Source organism: Colletes gigas, unplaced genomic scaffold (genome assembly GCF_013123115.1).
Source record: "Colletes gigas isolate AHSC1104 unplaced genomic scaffold, ASM1312311v1 Colletes_gigas_Sc00015, whole genome shotgun sequence".
NCBI lineage: Eukaryota > Metazoa > Arthropoda > Insecta > Hymenoptera > Colletidae > Colletes > Colletes gigas.
In genome coordinates, this window is record NW_025106644.1 from 267,484 (window position 1) to 279,633 (window position 12,150).

Genomic DNA, 12,150 nt, shown 5'->3' on the forward strand with positions numbered 1-12,150 from the left:
CTCATTTTAATTTGACTATCAAATTCCTCCCACAATAAATGTTATCCACAATATATTCAATAGTAAACGTATACATAGTTTTATAACCAGTTCAAGTGTGGTCATTGCTTTGCCCTCGCCCCAAATCAACAAAATTCATATTTTTATTACAAGAATTAATGAAATTGGAGCTTTGTAGAGGGCTGTTTCAACCCCTAAATACAATAATTCGTATCTTTAAATATTTTTTATATTTTTGCATATTAAGTACATTTTCTAGTTCTTCGAGAATTAAAATTTCCCATAAATTTTGCAAATTTATGGTAATCACTAAACTGAACAAAAAATATTTTAGTCATCGTACTCTATTCGTAGATTAAATCAGAGTAAACAGCAATATTCTCTTTCAATCATGTTATATCTATATCTGCAATTATTAACTTATAGATAAAAAGGCGGGGATTACGGAAGATTAAAGGTGAAGTATTTAATTGTTTTATTGATACTGTATCGAGCTATTGTAAAAGATGCTATATCAGTCATACTTTATCTACTCAATTAAAATTTTTATCTACAATATAATAAAAGGAGTATAGAAAGAATCAGTTTTTTCAAAATATGATAGTTTCATGTAGTGAATTACTTGTTGCTAGGGAAATGTTTAATATGTGAGAACGTTAGAAAATAAAATATCAGTCATAAACAAAAATCCCTCCCAATAAAAGAAAATTATTCTTCTACTACATTGAATAATTACTTAAGAAAACACATATTTATTTGAAAATCTTTTATACAATTTAAGTAGTTTCACATTGTTTAATTTTAATTTTGCATTCGTTATTTATTAAAACGATACATAAAGAATGAATATGGAAAACAGTATGGCGATCTTATATGGATTCTCTTGGGACATATTTACTACTATTTAATGATTCTAATAATCTTTTTTAATAGATTACAAAATCATTATTAGTTTTATGTAGACTAATTACGAACAAAAAATCCAATAAAATTTGTTGCTTTCAATGGGCACACAACAAATAATTATGAATATATTGTATTGAATGATGTTAATAAAATTATACAAACACAATTCTGTTTGGATTTTCGACATTTTCATGCTTCGTAGTCTCCTGCTTTTTCCCCCATCGAATGCCTCAATTGTTAATTCTAATGAAACTAATTTAATCATTGTACGAGAATTATTAATACGAGATTTAATATGAGAATTATTTTGTGGCGGCCAAGGCACCACATACGCCTTAGTCGTTCGAAGCCGCTACAATGTATGGTTGCACACGAGACGACCAGAGCCGCGCGAGCCGAAAAAAGCCGTTGTCGTCGCCTCTGACCGTCTTTTGTTTTCGAAGGCCTCTTGGTACGGTGGCGATGATCGTACCAGAGAGTCGAGCGTAACCCGCGCCACGAGTCACATCGTTGTACGACAGCAACAATAAAATTGTGCGGAACGGAACAGAGCGGAGTCATTAGCTTCCCGATCCCACATTGGTGACCCCGACGTGATCTCGCCGCGCAAGTAGAAGTTTTTTTTTAAGAAAATTTGGACATTTTTTGTGTACGGACAATATTAGTTAGTGTAGATAAATAAGTGTATAGCGTTAAGGACATAAGAAAAGGACACGGTCTGACAAATAGTAAGCGCGGTGTGTGTGTGCGGTGAAACTATTTTTTTTTGTGACCAAGACTGGTAAAATGACTGACCCTAACGTTAACGCAGGGACATCCGGGAGTGTGCCGTTGGCGGTTGATCGCGTCGCTGTACGAATACCCGAGTTTTGTCCTGGAGACCCGGAGATGTGGTTTTCAATGGTAGAGAGAAGTTTTGAGGTATCCAATGTAACGTCGGAGACCACGAAATTCGGGTACATTCTCGGCGCGTTAAGTACGCGACACGCCGCGGAAGTAAGAGACATTATCATGAATCCCCCGGCCACGGGTCCGTACACGACGCTCAAAAATGAGTTTATTCGCCGGCTTAGTGCGTCGCAGGAACAGAAAACGCGGCGGTTATTGGAACACGAGGAAATCGGGGACAGAAAACCGTCCCAATTTCTTCGTCACCTGCGCGGATTGGCCGGTACGGCTTTTTCGGACGGTGTATTGCGGACGCTTTGGATGGGCCGGCTACCTGCTAATATGCAGGTGATTTTAGCCACGCAGCGGGACACCCCGCTGGATAAGGTGGCAGAGTTGGCAGACGCTGTCGCGGATACGATGACACCGCGGGTACAAGTCACGGAGGCCGCGACTACGGGCGTATCTGCATCCTGCCAAATACCCCCGCCGGGCCCGAGCATCGAGGCCATGTTAAACATTAAGATGTCTCAATTGGCTCTTTCCTTGAGGCAGGAAATTTCTGCCATCCGTGAATCCTTGGTGGACCAGGGGCAATCTTCCCGTGGCAGGTGGACCCACCGAAATCATCCAAACTCGCACTACCGCAGACGATCTCTATCGCGATCGCGAGAGCGGCCCGCGGGAGAACAAATGGACCATCAAGGGAAATGCTGGTACCATTGGCGGTTCGGTTTGGCCGCGCAGAGATGCGTTGCACCGTGCAATTGGAACGCCACGGATCAGGGAAACGACCTAGGGAGTCGTTGATGGCGACCAGCGACACAAATCCAGCATCACGCCGCCTCTTCATCTTAGACAACAGCTCGAAGACGGAATTTTTAGTGGATACTGGGACCGATTTGTGCGTTTTTCCGCGCCGCCTGCTAGGCGGATTGCGAGAAAGATCGGAGTACCAGCTGGCGGCGGCGAATGGGAGTGTAATTAACACCTACGGGACAGTGTCGTTAAACCTGCACCTCGGCCTACGACGGGATTTCGTGTGGCGATTCGTGGTTGCGGATGTTACAAAACCCATAATCGGGGTAGACTTTCTCGATCACTTCGATCTTATGGTGGACATCCGCAATTGTCGCCTCGTCGATCGGACAACGTCGTTAACGGTCCGCGGAACACGAGCCGAGGATGAGACGCCGTCGGTGAAGACAGTAGCAGGGACTACCGTTTACCACCAGCTTCTGATGCAGATGCCGGAACTTACACGGCCTAGCGGCACCCCGATGAGGACTACGCACCAAACGGTGCATTACATCGAGACAACCCCTGGACCACCCGTTTCCAGCAAGCCGCGGCGGCTTCCACCGGACCGGCTCAGGGCTGCCCAGAAGGAGTTCGACGCGATGGTGAAGATGGGCATCGTTTGTCCTTCGAAGAGCGCGTGGTCATCACCCCTTCATATGGTTCCGAAGAAGGGCGAAGAAGCTTGGAGGCCTTGCGGTGACTACAGAGCGTTAAACGCACGGACAATTCCCGACCGATACCCCGTGCGTCACATTGAGGATTTTGCGCAACAACTGAGTGGCAAAAAGGTATTTTCCACAATAGATCTCGTCCGAGCTTATAATCAGATTCCGGTTGCGTCGGAAGACGTCGGAAAAACGGCCATTACAACGCCGTTCGGGCTTTTTGAATTCCCGTACATGTCGTTCGGGTTACGAAATGCCGCGCAAACATTTCAGCGCTTTATCGACGGAATTTTACGCGGTTTCGATTTTTGTTACGCGTATATAGACGACATTTTGGTCGCCTCAGAATCCCAAGCCGATCACCTGCGCCATTTAGAATTATTATTTAAACGATTAAAAGATTACGGCATTGTTGTTAATCCGAATAAATGCACGTTCGGAAAGGAAGAAGTTAAATTTCTAGGCTATCGGGTAAATGAAAGCGGCACTCAACCTTTGCCCGGCAAGGTACAAGCCATAAAGTCATTTCCCCTTCCGAAAAACGCGAAGGATTTGAGGCAGTACTTGGGAATGCTTAATTTTTACCGCCGTTTTATCCTGGATGCCGCTCGCTTTCAAGCACCCTTGAACGATCTTCTAGCCGGCAATTTAAAGGGCAAGACCCCGATAGCCTGGACTTCGGAAGCGCGTCAGGCTTTCGAAAATACTAAAAATAGTTTAGCAAACGCAACCCTGCTTTCTCATCCTGCGGTCAACGCTCCGTTGTCGGTTACCTGCGATGCTTCTGATTACACCGTAGGAGCTGTTTTACATCAGTGCGTCGGCAACGATCGACAACCATTAGCATTCTTTTCTAAGAAATTAGGATCTGCCGAAAAGAAGTATTCAGCTTACGACCGGGAACTACTTTCTATCTATTTAGCAATAAAACATTTCAAACATATGCTCGAAGGCAGACATTTCACGATTTTTACAGACCATAAACCCATAACTTTCGCTTTCAAACAGAAATTAAATAAATGCTCTCCTCGACAATTCCGATACCTAGATTACATTGCGCAATTCTCTACAGATATTCAACATATTTCCGGTAAAGACAACGTCGTTGCCGATGCACTGTCCAGAGTGGAAACGGTTAACCACTCGATTAATTTCGAAGAATTGGCAAAATCGCAAGCCCAGGATGAGGAGTTGCAGCGGTTGTTGAATAGCGAATCTAGCCTGCAATTACGCAAAGTCTCGTTGCCTGGCACGTCTTCCAAAATTTTTTGCGATATTTCGACTAAGAATGTAAGACCTTATGTCACCCCTCCTTTCCGACGTGCAGTTTTTAATATGTTACATGTATTATCACATCCAGGTATTAACGCGACGATCAAGCTCATAACGCAACGTTATGTTTGGCCGTCGATTAAAAGAGATGTTCGCACGTGGACACGTTGCTGTATACCGTGCCAAAGATCAAAAATTTCCCGTCATGTGACTGCACCATTGGCTACATTTGTTAAACCTTCTGCGCGATTCGAACATATTCATTTAGACATAGTAATTTTACCGGTGTCCGAAGGTTTCAGGTATTGTCTGACCTGTGTAGACAGATACACGCGGTGGCCGGAAGCCTTCCCCATGGTCGATCAGGAGGCCCAAACCGTAGCTCGAACCTTTTATGACGGTTGGGTAGCGCGGTTTGGTGCTCCCGTACGGATTACCACCGATCAGGGTAGGCAGTTCGAATCCAAATTATTTTTTGCGCTGAACAATTTAATTGGATCCACACGCCTTCGCACAACGGCGTATCACCCAGCGGCCAATGGGATGGTAGAGCGTTTTCACCGACAGCTCAAGTCGGCTATAAGGTGCCACGGATCCGACAAGTGGACAGAAATACTTCCGACGGTTCTACTCGGTATTCGTTCCGCCTGGAAAGAAGACCTCGGCGCTACCTCAGCGGAATTAGTTTATGGCGAGCCATTAAGATTACCGGGAGAGTTCTTGTCTTCGCATTCAGCGGAAGGCACAGAAAATGCTTCCGATTTTACTAATAGACTACGCAACCATTTTTCTAAATTGAGCCCCTCTAATGCTTCACGCCATTCCGTTAATCGTACATTCGTTTTCAAAGATCTTAGCAGTTCAACACATGTTTTCATCCGAACAGATTCACCCAAAACCATTTTACAACCCGCTTATGAAGGTCCATACGCCGTAGTGCGCCGAGGCGAAAAAACATTTGCAATAAACATTAGAGGTAAGGAAATAAATATATCAATTGAAAGGCTAAAGCCTGCTTATATGCTAGCAGAAAACAGACCGGATCCCGTGAGCATAGAAAATCAGCCGGTCACACAAACAAACGTACCTGACAATGCGCCGGTTATACAGCAACGTGTTACGCGTTCAGGTAGACGCGTACGTTTTCCCGAGCGATATCAAATTACGCGGTAGTACTTAAGGCTTGCGCATTATTATAATAAGTATCATATACCATTTATTTGTATCCATCACTTTTATGTACTTTCATGTATTTTTAGGCATTACGTATTATATATTAAACTCCATGTAAATTCCTTTTTTATCAACTCTGTTCAAATACTGTAATGTAAATCTTAGGTAGGATAACGCATTTTATATAATAGAGTAAATGGTAGTGGTAATGTAGTCGTTCAATTTTTCGTAATTGTGCCAATTACTGGCAGGGGGGTAGTGTGGCGGCCAAGGCACCACATACGCCTTAGTCGTTCGAAGCCGCTACAATGTATGGTTGCACACGAGACGACCAGAGCCGCGCGAGCCGAAAAGCCGTTGTCGTCGCCTCTGACCGTCTTTTGTTTTCGAAGGCCTCTTGGTACGGTGGCGATGATCGTACCAGAGAGTCGAGCGTAACCCGCACCACGAGTTACGTCGTTGTACGACAGCAACAATAAAATTGTGCGGAACGGAACAGAGCGGAGTCATTATCTTCCCGATCCCACAATTTTAGGGATAAAACTATTTCTTTTTAAGGGGGACATTCACTGAGACGGATTGAAAAAATCTACATTTTTTTCTCTTTTTAATGTTTAGGGATTTAAAAATGATCTCCTAAAATATTAATGTAAAATTCTCAAAAATGACAAAGTTACAGAAGATTTAGTTGATGCAGAAAATGTAATATGCGTAAAGCTCGAAATTAACTGCTGTTTACTTTTGGACATTCGTTTGCAACTCTTTTATTATTTCTGCTGTGGTCGAGTTTTCATTTGAAGAGGAAGAGTTTGGATCGAGATAACTATGTGGACCAAGAGTATATAGTCTAGAACGATTAGTGGTGTGAATGAAGAGTGTTTGTATCAAGCGGATGAAACTTTAAACACGTTCACTGTCTATGACCCGTATATGGGTCATACCACCGTGCTATTGGATATGCCGCTGGGAGATTGGACAGTGAACGTGTTAAACGCATTTTCCTCAAAACCAACTTTTTCAAAATGGGAGGTTCAATAACTCAATCAATTTTCATCCGATTTACTTAAAATGTTGTATGGTGGTTCCTAATACTATTCTCTTCAGTTGCACGTACGGAATTTTCGATCGAATAATTAGTTTCGAAGTGGTGTTAAAAAAAAATATTGATTTTGTCACAGTTTTTTATGATCTTTTCTTCAAAGCTTCACCATTTTATACTAAACTATTATTTTTACAAATCACTACGTGCAACTGAAGTTATTGTCTTATAATTTAAGAAAATTCCATGATTTCTTATTTTAGAATTTCCAGTGAAATATTACACGTCCGCCCCTTTCTAACAAATTTTTCGAAGTTTTTCACGCTGGTTTCTACTATGGCTATAATAATTAATATTTTTATACGAAATTTTTACGAAAAGCAGTTCGAGAAATGTACTTTCGAAAACATTAAAGATTTATTAGAAAAAGTCTCAGAGTTACCACCAGAAAAATTCTTGAAAAGTTTTTATTTTCAGCTGTCGCAGTGGTGTCATTCTTTACGGGTATCTTCTACTGTAAACTACAAAAATATTCGATTCTTTTGTTTTTGCATTTTCTTAAAGGATATAGTCTTAAAAATATGTGTGCAAAAGCATATCACAAAAGCATTTAGCATTTTTAGTTAAAGTTAAAAGCAAGAAAAAAATCGATATTTTAACTTCAAAATGCTGTCATTTTTTCACTTATCAATTTTGTTCTGTCCTTTTAATACCAGCTATAGAAAAATGTATCCTAATTAAGAATCTTTTTCATTCTTTTGACTTAGATAAACAGAACGGCTGGAATCATGGGAGCCATTAGCACACTTTTCCGGTACGCGTTTGCGTACGAGGCTCTGTATTATCACTAATTTTAACTATTTCTCGTTGTAAAAATTTGTGAATATTACTGAAAGAGTAATAAATATATATACGAAACGTCGATGCAACAAGATGCATAGTTTCTTTATAAAAAAATACCAAATTGAACATAAAGAACGCGTTTCACGGTAGAAGACACCCTTAAATCAAAATATCTCGAAAATGAAGACCCATTGTGAAGAACCCTACTAGGGTTTATTGCTACTAGCTACATACTATAACTTGCACCTGCTATCGTTTCAAAAGCAATTCCGACGACTGTAAGGTCCCCTTTGTAAGTCGTTGCACTGTGAAAAGGGAGAGTTTGGAAACCTTCGTGCTATAGTGTTCCTTAAACGTTTAGGGATACCTTGAGTCTCTCGGAACAAGGTTTGCCATTGGTTCCCCGTTTGCCACGCGCAAGTGGACCAGCACTGACTTGCGACGATCTGTCATCCTCCGCGGATCTCTGTCGTCTGATCTGTTGTCGACGCGGCGCAGTTGGTTGCAAAGACAGTTGCCTGACTGGTCTCGTCGATTTTCCATGTCCTGACATTCCGATGCTCGGAGGAACGCGCTGAGACTACATGCTACAGCAATTTCGTTCGTTCAAAATCGTTGCCAATTCCCAGTTTCAAGGAAACAGTTTAAAAGAATTTAGAAATGGAAAACTTTAAATTTTAGGAAAAAGTTTGGAACAACTAAAATCCTGGATACCTAGCACTTTAAGGGGGGAGTACCACTGTGACGGAGTGAAAAAATTGAAATTTTTTTACCTCTTTCCAATGCTTGAGGTTTTAAGAATGACCTACAATATTAAAATAAAATTCCCAAAAGTGACAAAGTTAAAGAAGATTTAGTAGACGTAAAAAGCGTATTATGCATAACGCTTGAAACTAATTGCTGTTTACTTTTAGACATTCGTTTGAAACTCTTTTATTATTTCTGCTGTGGTCGAGTTTTCATTTGAACAGGAAGAGTTTGGATCGAGATAACTATGTGGACCAAGAGTATTTAGTCTAGAGCGATTAGTGGTGTGAATGAAGAGTGTTTGTATCAAGCGAATGAAACTTTAAACACGTTCACTGTCTATGACCCGTATATGGGTCATACCACCGTGCTATTGGATATGCCGCTGGGAGATTGGACAGTGAACGTGTTAATCGCATTTTCCTCAAACAATACAATATTAAAGTAAAATTCCCAAAAATAACAAAGTTACAGAAGATTTAGTAGATGAAAACGTATTATGCATAACGCTTGGACTATTTGCTCTTTACTTCGAGGCATTCGTGCGAAACTCTTGTATTATTTCTGCTGTGATAAAGGTTTCGTATGAATGGAAAGTGTTTTTATCAATTTCACGTTGTACAAATTTGTGAATATTACTGAAAGAGTAATAAATATACAGGGTGTTCGCCCACCCTTAGGAAAAATTTTAATGAGAGATTCTAGAGACCAAAATAAGTCGAAAATCAAGAATAGCATTTTGTTGATTGAGGCTTCGTTAAAAAGTTATTAACGTTTAAACTTCCGCCTGTAGAACGGCAATCTGCAAACGGATGCGCGCGCAATAGTAGTTCTCACCATAGACTAGGTATAAGAGTAGACCTTACACCTTATGGACTTTCGTGGCCGAGTCTGACTGCCATAGTGATCGGTAAGTTTTTCGACAAAATTAACAAATTTCAAATCGTTCTAATAAAATTATTTTTGGTTGCGGGGGCCAATTACAATCATTTTTGGTAAATAGAGGTACCACCGCAATTGTACTCAGTTTCGAAAAAAAATTCCTTACCGAAAATCTAATTTGTGGCCAGAAATGGTTCCCCGAAATTTCATACCTACGTTTTAAACAACATAACTCTTGAACGGATTGGACGATTTCAATATTTCAAAATGAAACGACGCGTATTTTAATCAAAAATATGTAGAAATTCCAAAAATATTCGAAAAGTTGTTCCTTGGCCCCTCAAAATGAGAAAACCCTCATAAAAATGGTCTAATTTTCAAACGGCCATAGCTCCTACAATAGTGAATATATTACAACGAAACTTGTTTCTGAAGTAGTGCTCATGGGTACCTACAAAAAAGTATTAGACAACATTTCCGTACAGTGTCAAACAAATTTATTAAAAATCTAAAACGAATTATTAAGAAAAATTGACTGAATTTAAATTTTTCGGCGATAAAAAAAATTTCAAACCGTTCTAAAAAAAATATTTTTAATTGCGGGGGTCAATTACAATCATATTTTGTGAATACGGATATCCCCGAAATCCTACGTGCTTTCGAGAAAAAAATTCTTTACCGAGAATATACGGTGTGGCCAAAAATTTCATGCGTATATTTGAAAAATTGTAATTCTGGACGGACCGATGGATTTTAATGATTCAAAATTCAAACAAAGCGTATTAATGGGACTAGAGGGATCTAGAGACCCAGAAAAAATGGGTCGAAAAAATACTTTGGATGTAAAGTCTACTCGTATACCTCGTCTGTTGTGAAAACTACTATCGCGCGCATGTAGCTGTGCGCAGGTTCCACAGGCGGAATTTTAAACGTTAATAACTTTTTAACGAAGCCTCAAACATCAAATTGCTATTCTTGATTTTCGTCTTATTTTGACCTCTAGAATCTCCCATTAAAATTTTTCCCACGTGTGCCCTAACTCCCTGTATATACAAAATGCCGATGCAAGAATTTGCATAGTCTCTTCCTAAAAAAATGCCAAAAAGAGCCTAAAAAAAAAACGCGTTTTACAGTAGAAGACCCCCTTAAATCGATTTTTCACGTTACATTTTGTACGAGCCTGAATACCGTGCTGTAGGAGGATCGCCAGCACTCGACTAGCGTCTACCGTTACCTCCGTTGTAACACGTTACACTGATTGGAAGCAGTCGGTGGGCGATGCACGTCGAGTTGGTGTACGCTGGTAAGTTCGACCACCCTATCAGTGAGCTGAGAATGTGCAGTGATCGAAATGACGGTGTAGCAGTGGCTCCGTGCAACGGTGGTAGTGTCGGGCGTCGTTCGAATTAAAGGGAGCAATACATCGTTCAACCACCCCACCGGTTCGCAAGGGGGTGGAAGGAACGGCGTGTCGGTGGGTAGCACACGATCACCGATCGTTGGTAGTGGGCACGTAACACGGGGGTAGATCGGTGAAATGGCAGTGGTGGTGAACGATCGTGTCAGAGGGCAATGGATGAAGTCAGTCAGTCGGCGTTCGTTTGCGTCGCCATCGCGATGGAGGAAGTTCATCCGTCGGGGTCTCGTTCAGACGATCCTCCGTGTTGATCGCGAACACGTCGAGTGAGTATCGAATATTCCCTCCCTTATCTTATCTTATTTTACACCCATAGAACTTAACGCTAGAATTACCGATAGTTATGGTGCACTTGTTTGTACCAAAGAAATTGAAACGATAGATACTTGAAGAAATGTGTAATACAATGGAAATAAATGTTTCTTCGTTCTATTATAGAAAAGTACGGTGAATTTTCAAAAATTTAGTCGTGTTAATTTTTTAGAATTTTTATTTGAAGTTACAAGTTCTAGTGTTAATTCATGATATTTACTTATGACAGGGGAACGTGTAAAATATTAGGCGTAGGTACTCGATAATTTTAACCCTTAAATGCATAGTGTCTCTGAAAAACTGTCTTTAACTTCTGATTAAAGTATTAATCATAGTGAAAGTTTTACTTTTGGCTGTATGCCATATCACCTTGGTCCATTCGAACAAAGTTTGAAAAAAAAGGAAATCCGCGCGGTTTTTAATATGACATTTAGATTGACAAATTGTTTTGGCGCGTTCGAAGAAGTTCGTGAAAGTTAGTAGTGACAATACAATTAAATTTTTTGGAGATTTATTCCTGCTAAAAAGATATTTTATAAGTGAGTAACTGTATTTTATGCTGATAAGCATTTTTTTTAACTAAAATACGTAGGTATTGCACTGGTATTTTACTTGATTCATCTGTTTCAAACGTAATACGGTATGCAGAATGGCTATAGTAATCCTATTATATTTCTGAATGAATATTATTTTTTGTATTTTTGCATAGACCTATACAGGGTGTTCGGTAAACCCAGGGAAAAATTTTAATGAGGGATTCTAGAGGCCAAAATAAGACGAAAATCAAAAATACCAATTTGTTGATGAAGGCTTTGTTAAAAAGTTATTAACGTTTAAAGTTCCGCCTGTAATGAATTTTTTTCTAGAAAGTGGGTAGAATTTCAAGGGTATGTCTAATGACCAAAAATTATTGCAATTGACCCCCGCAACCGAAAATAATTTTTCCAGAATGATTTGAAATTTTTTAATTTTGTCGACAAAATTTCACACATTCTCGAATTTTTTTCTTGAAAGTAGATAGGATTTTGAGGGTATGTCTAATGACCAAAAATGATTGTAGTTGTCCCCCGCAACCGACAATAATTTTTCCAGAACGATTTGAAATTTTTTAATTTTGTCGACAAATTTCACATCTTCTCGAATTTTTTTCTAGAAAGTGGGTAGGATTTGGAGGGTATGTCTAATGACCAAAAATGATTGTAGTT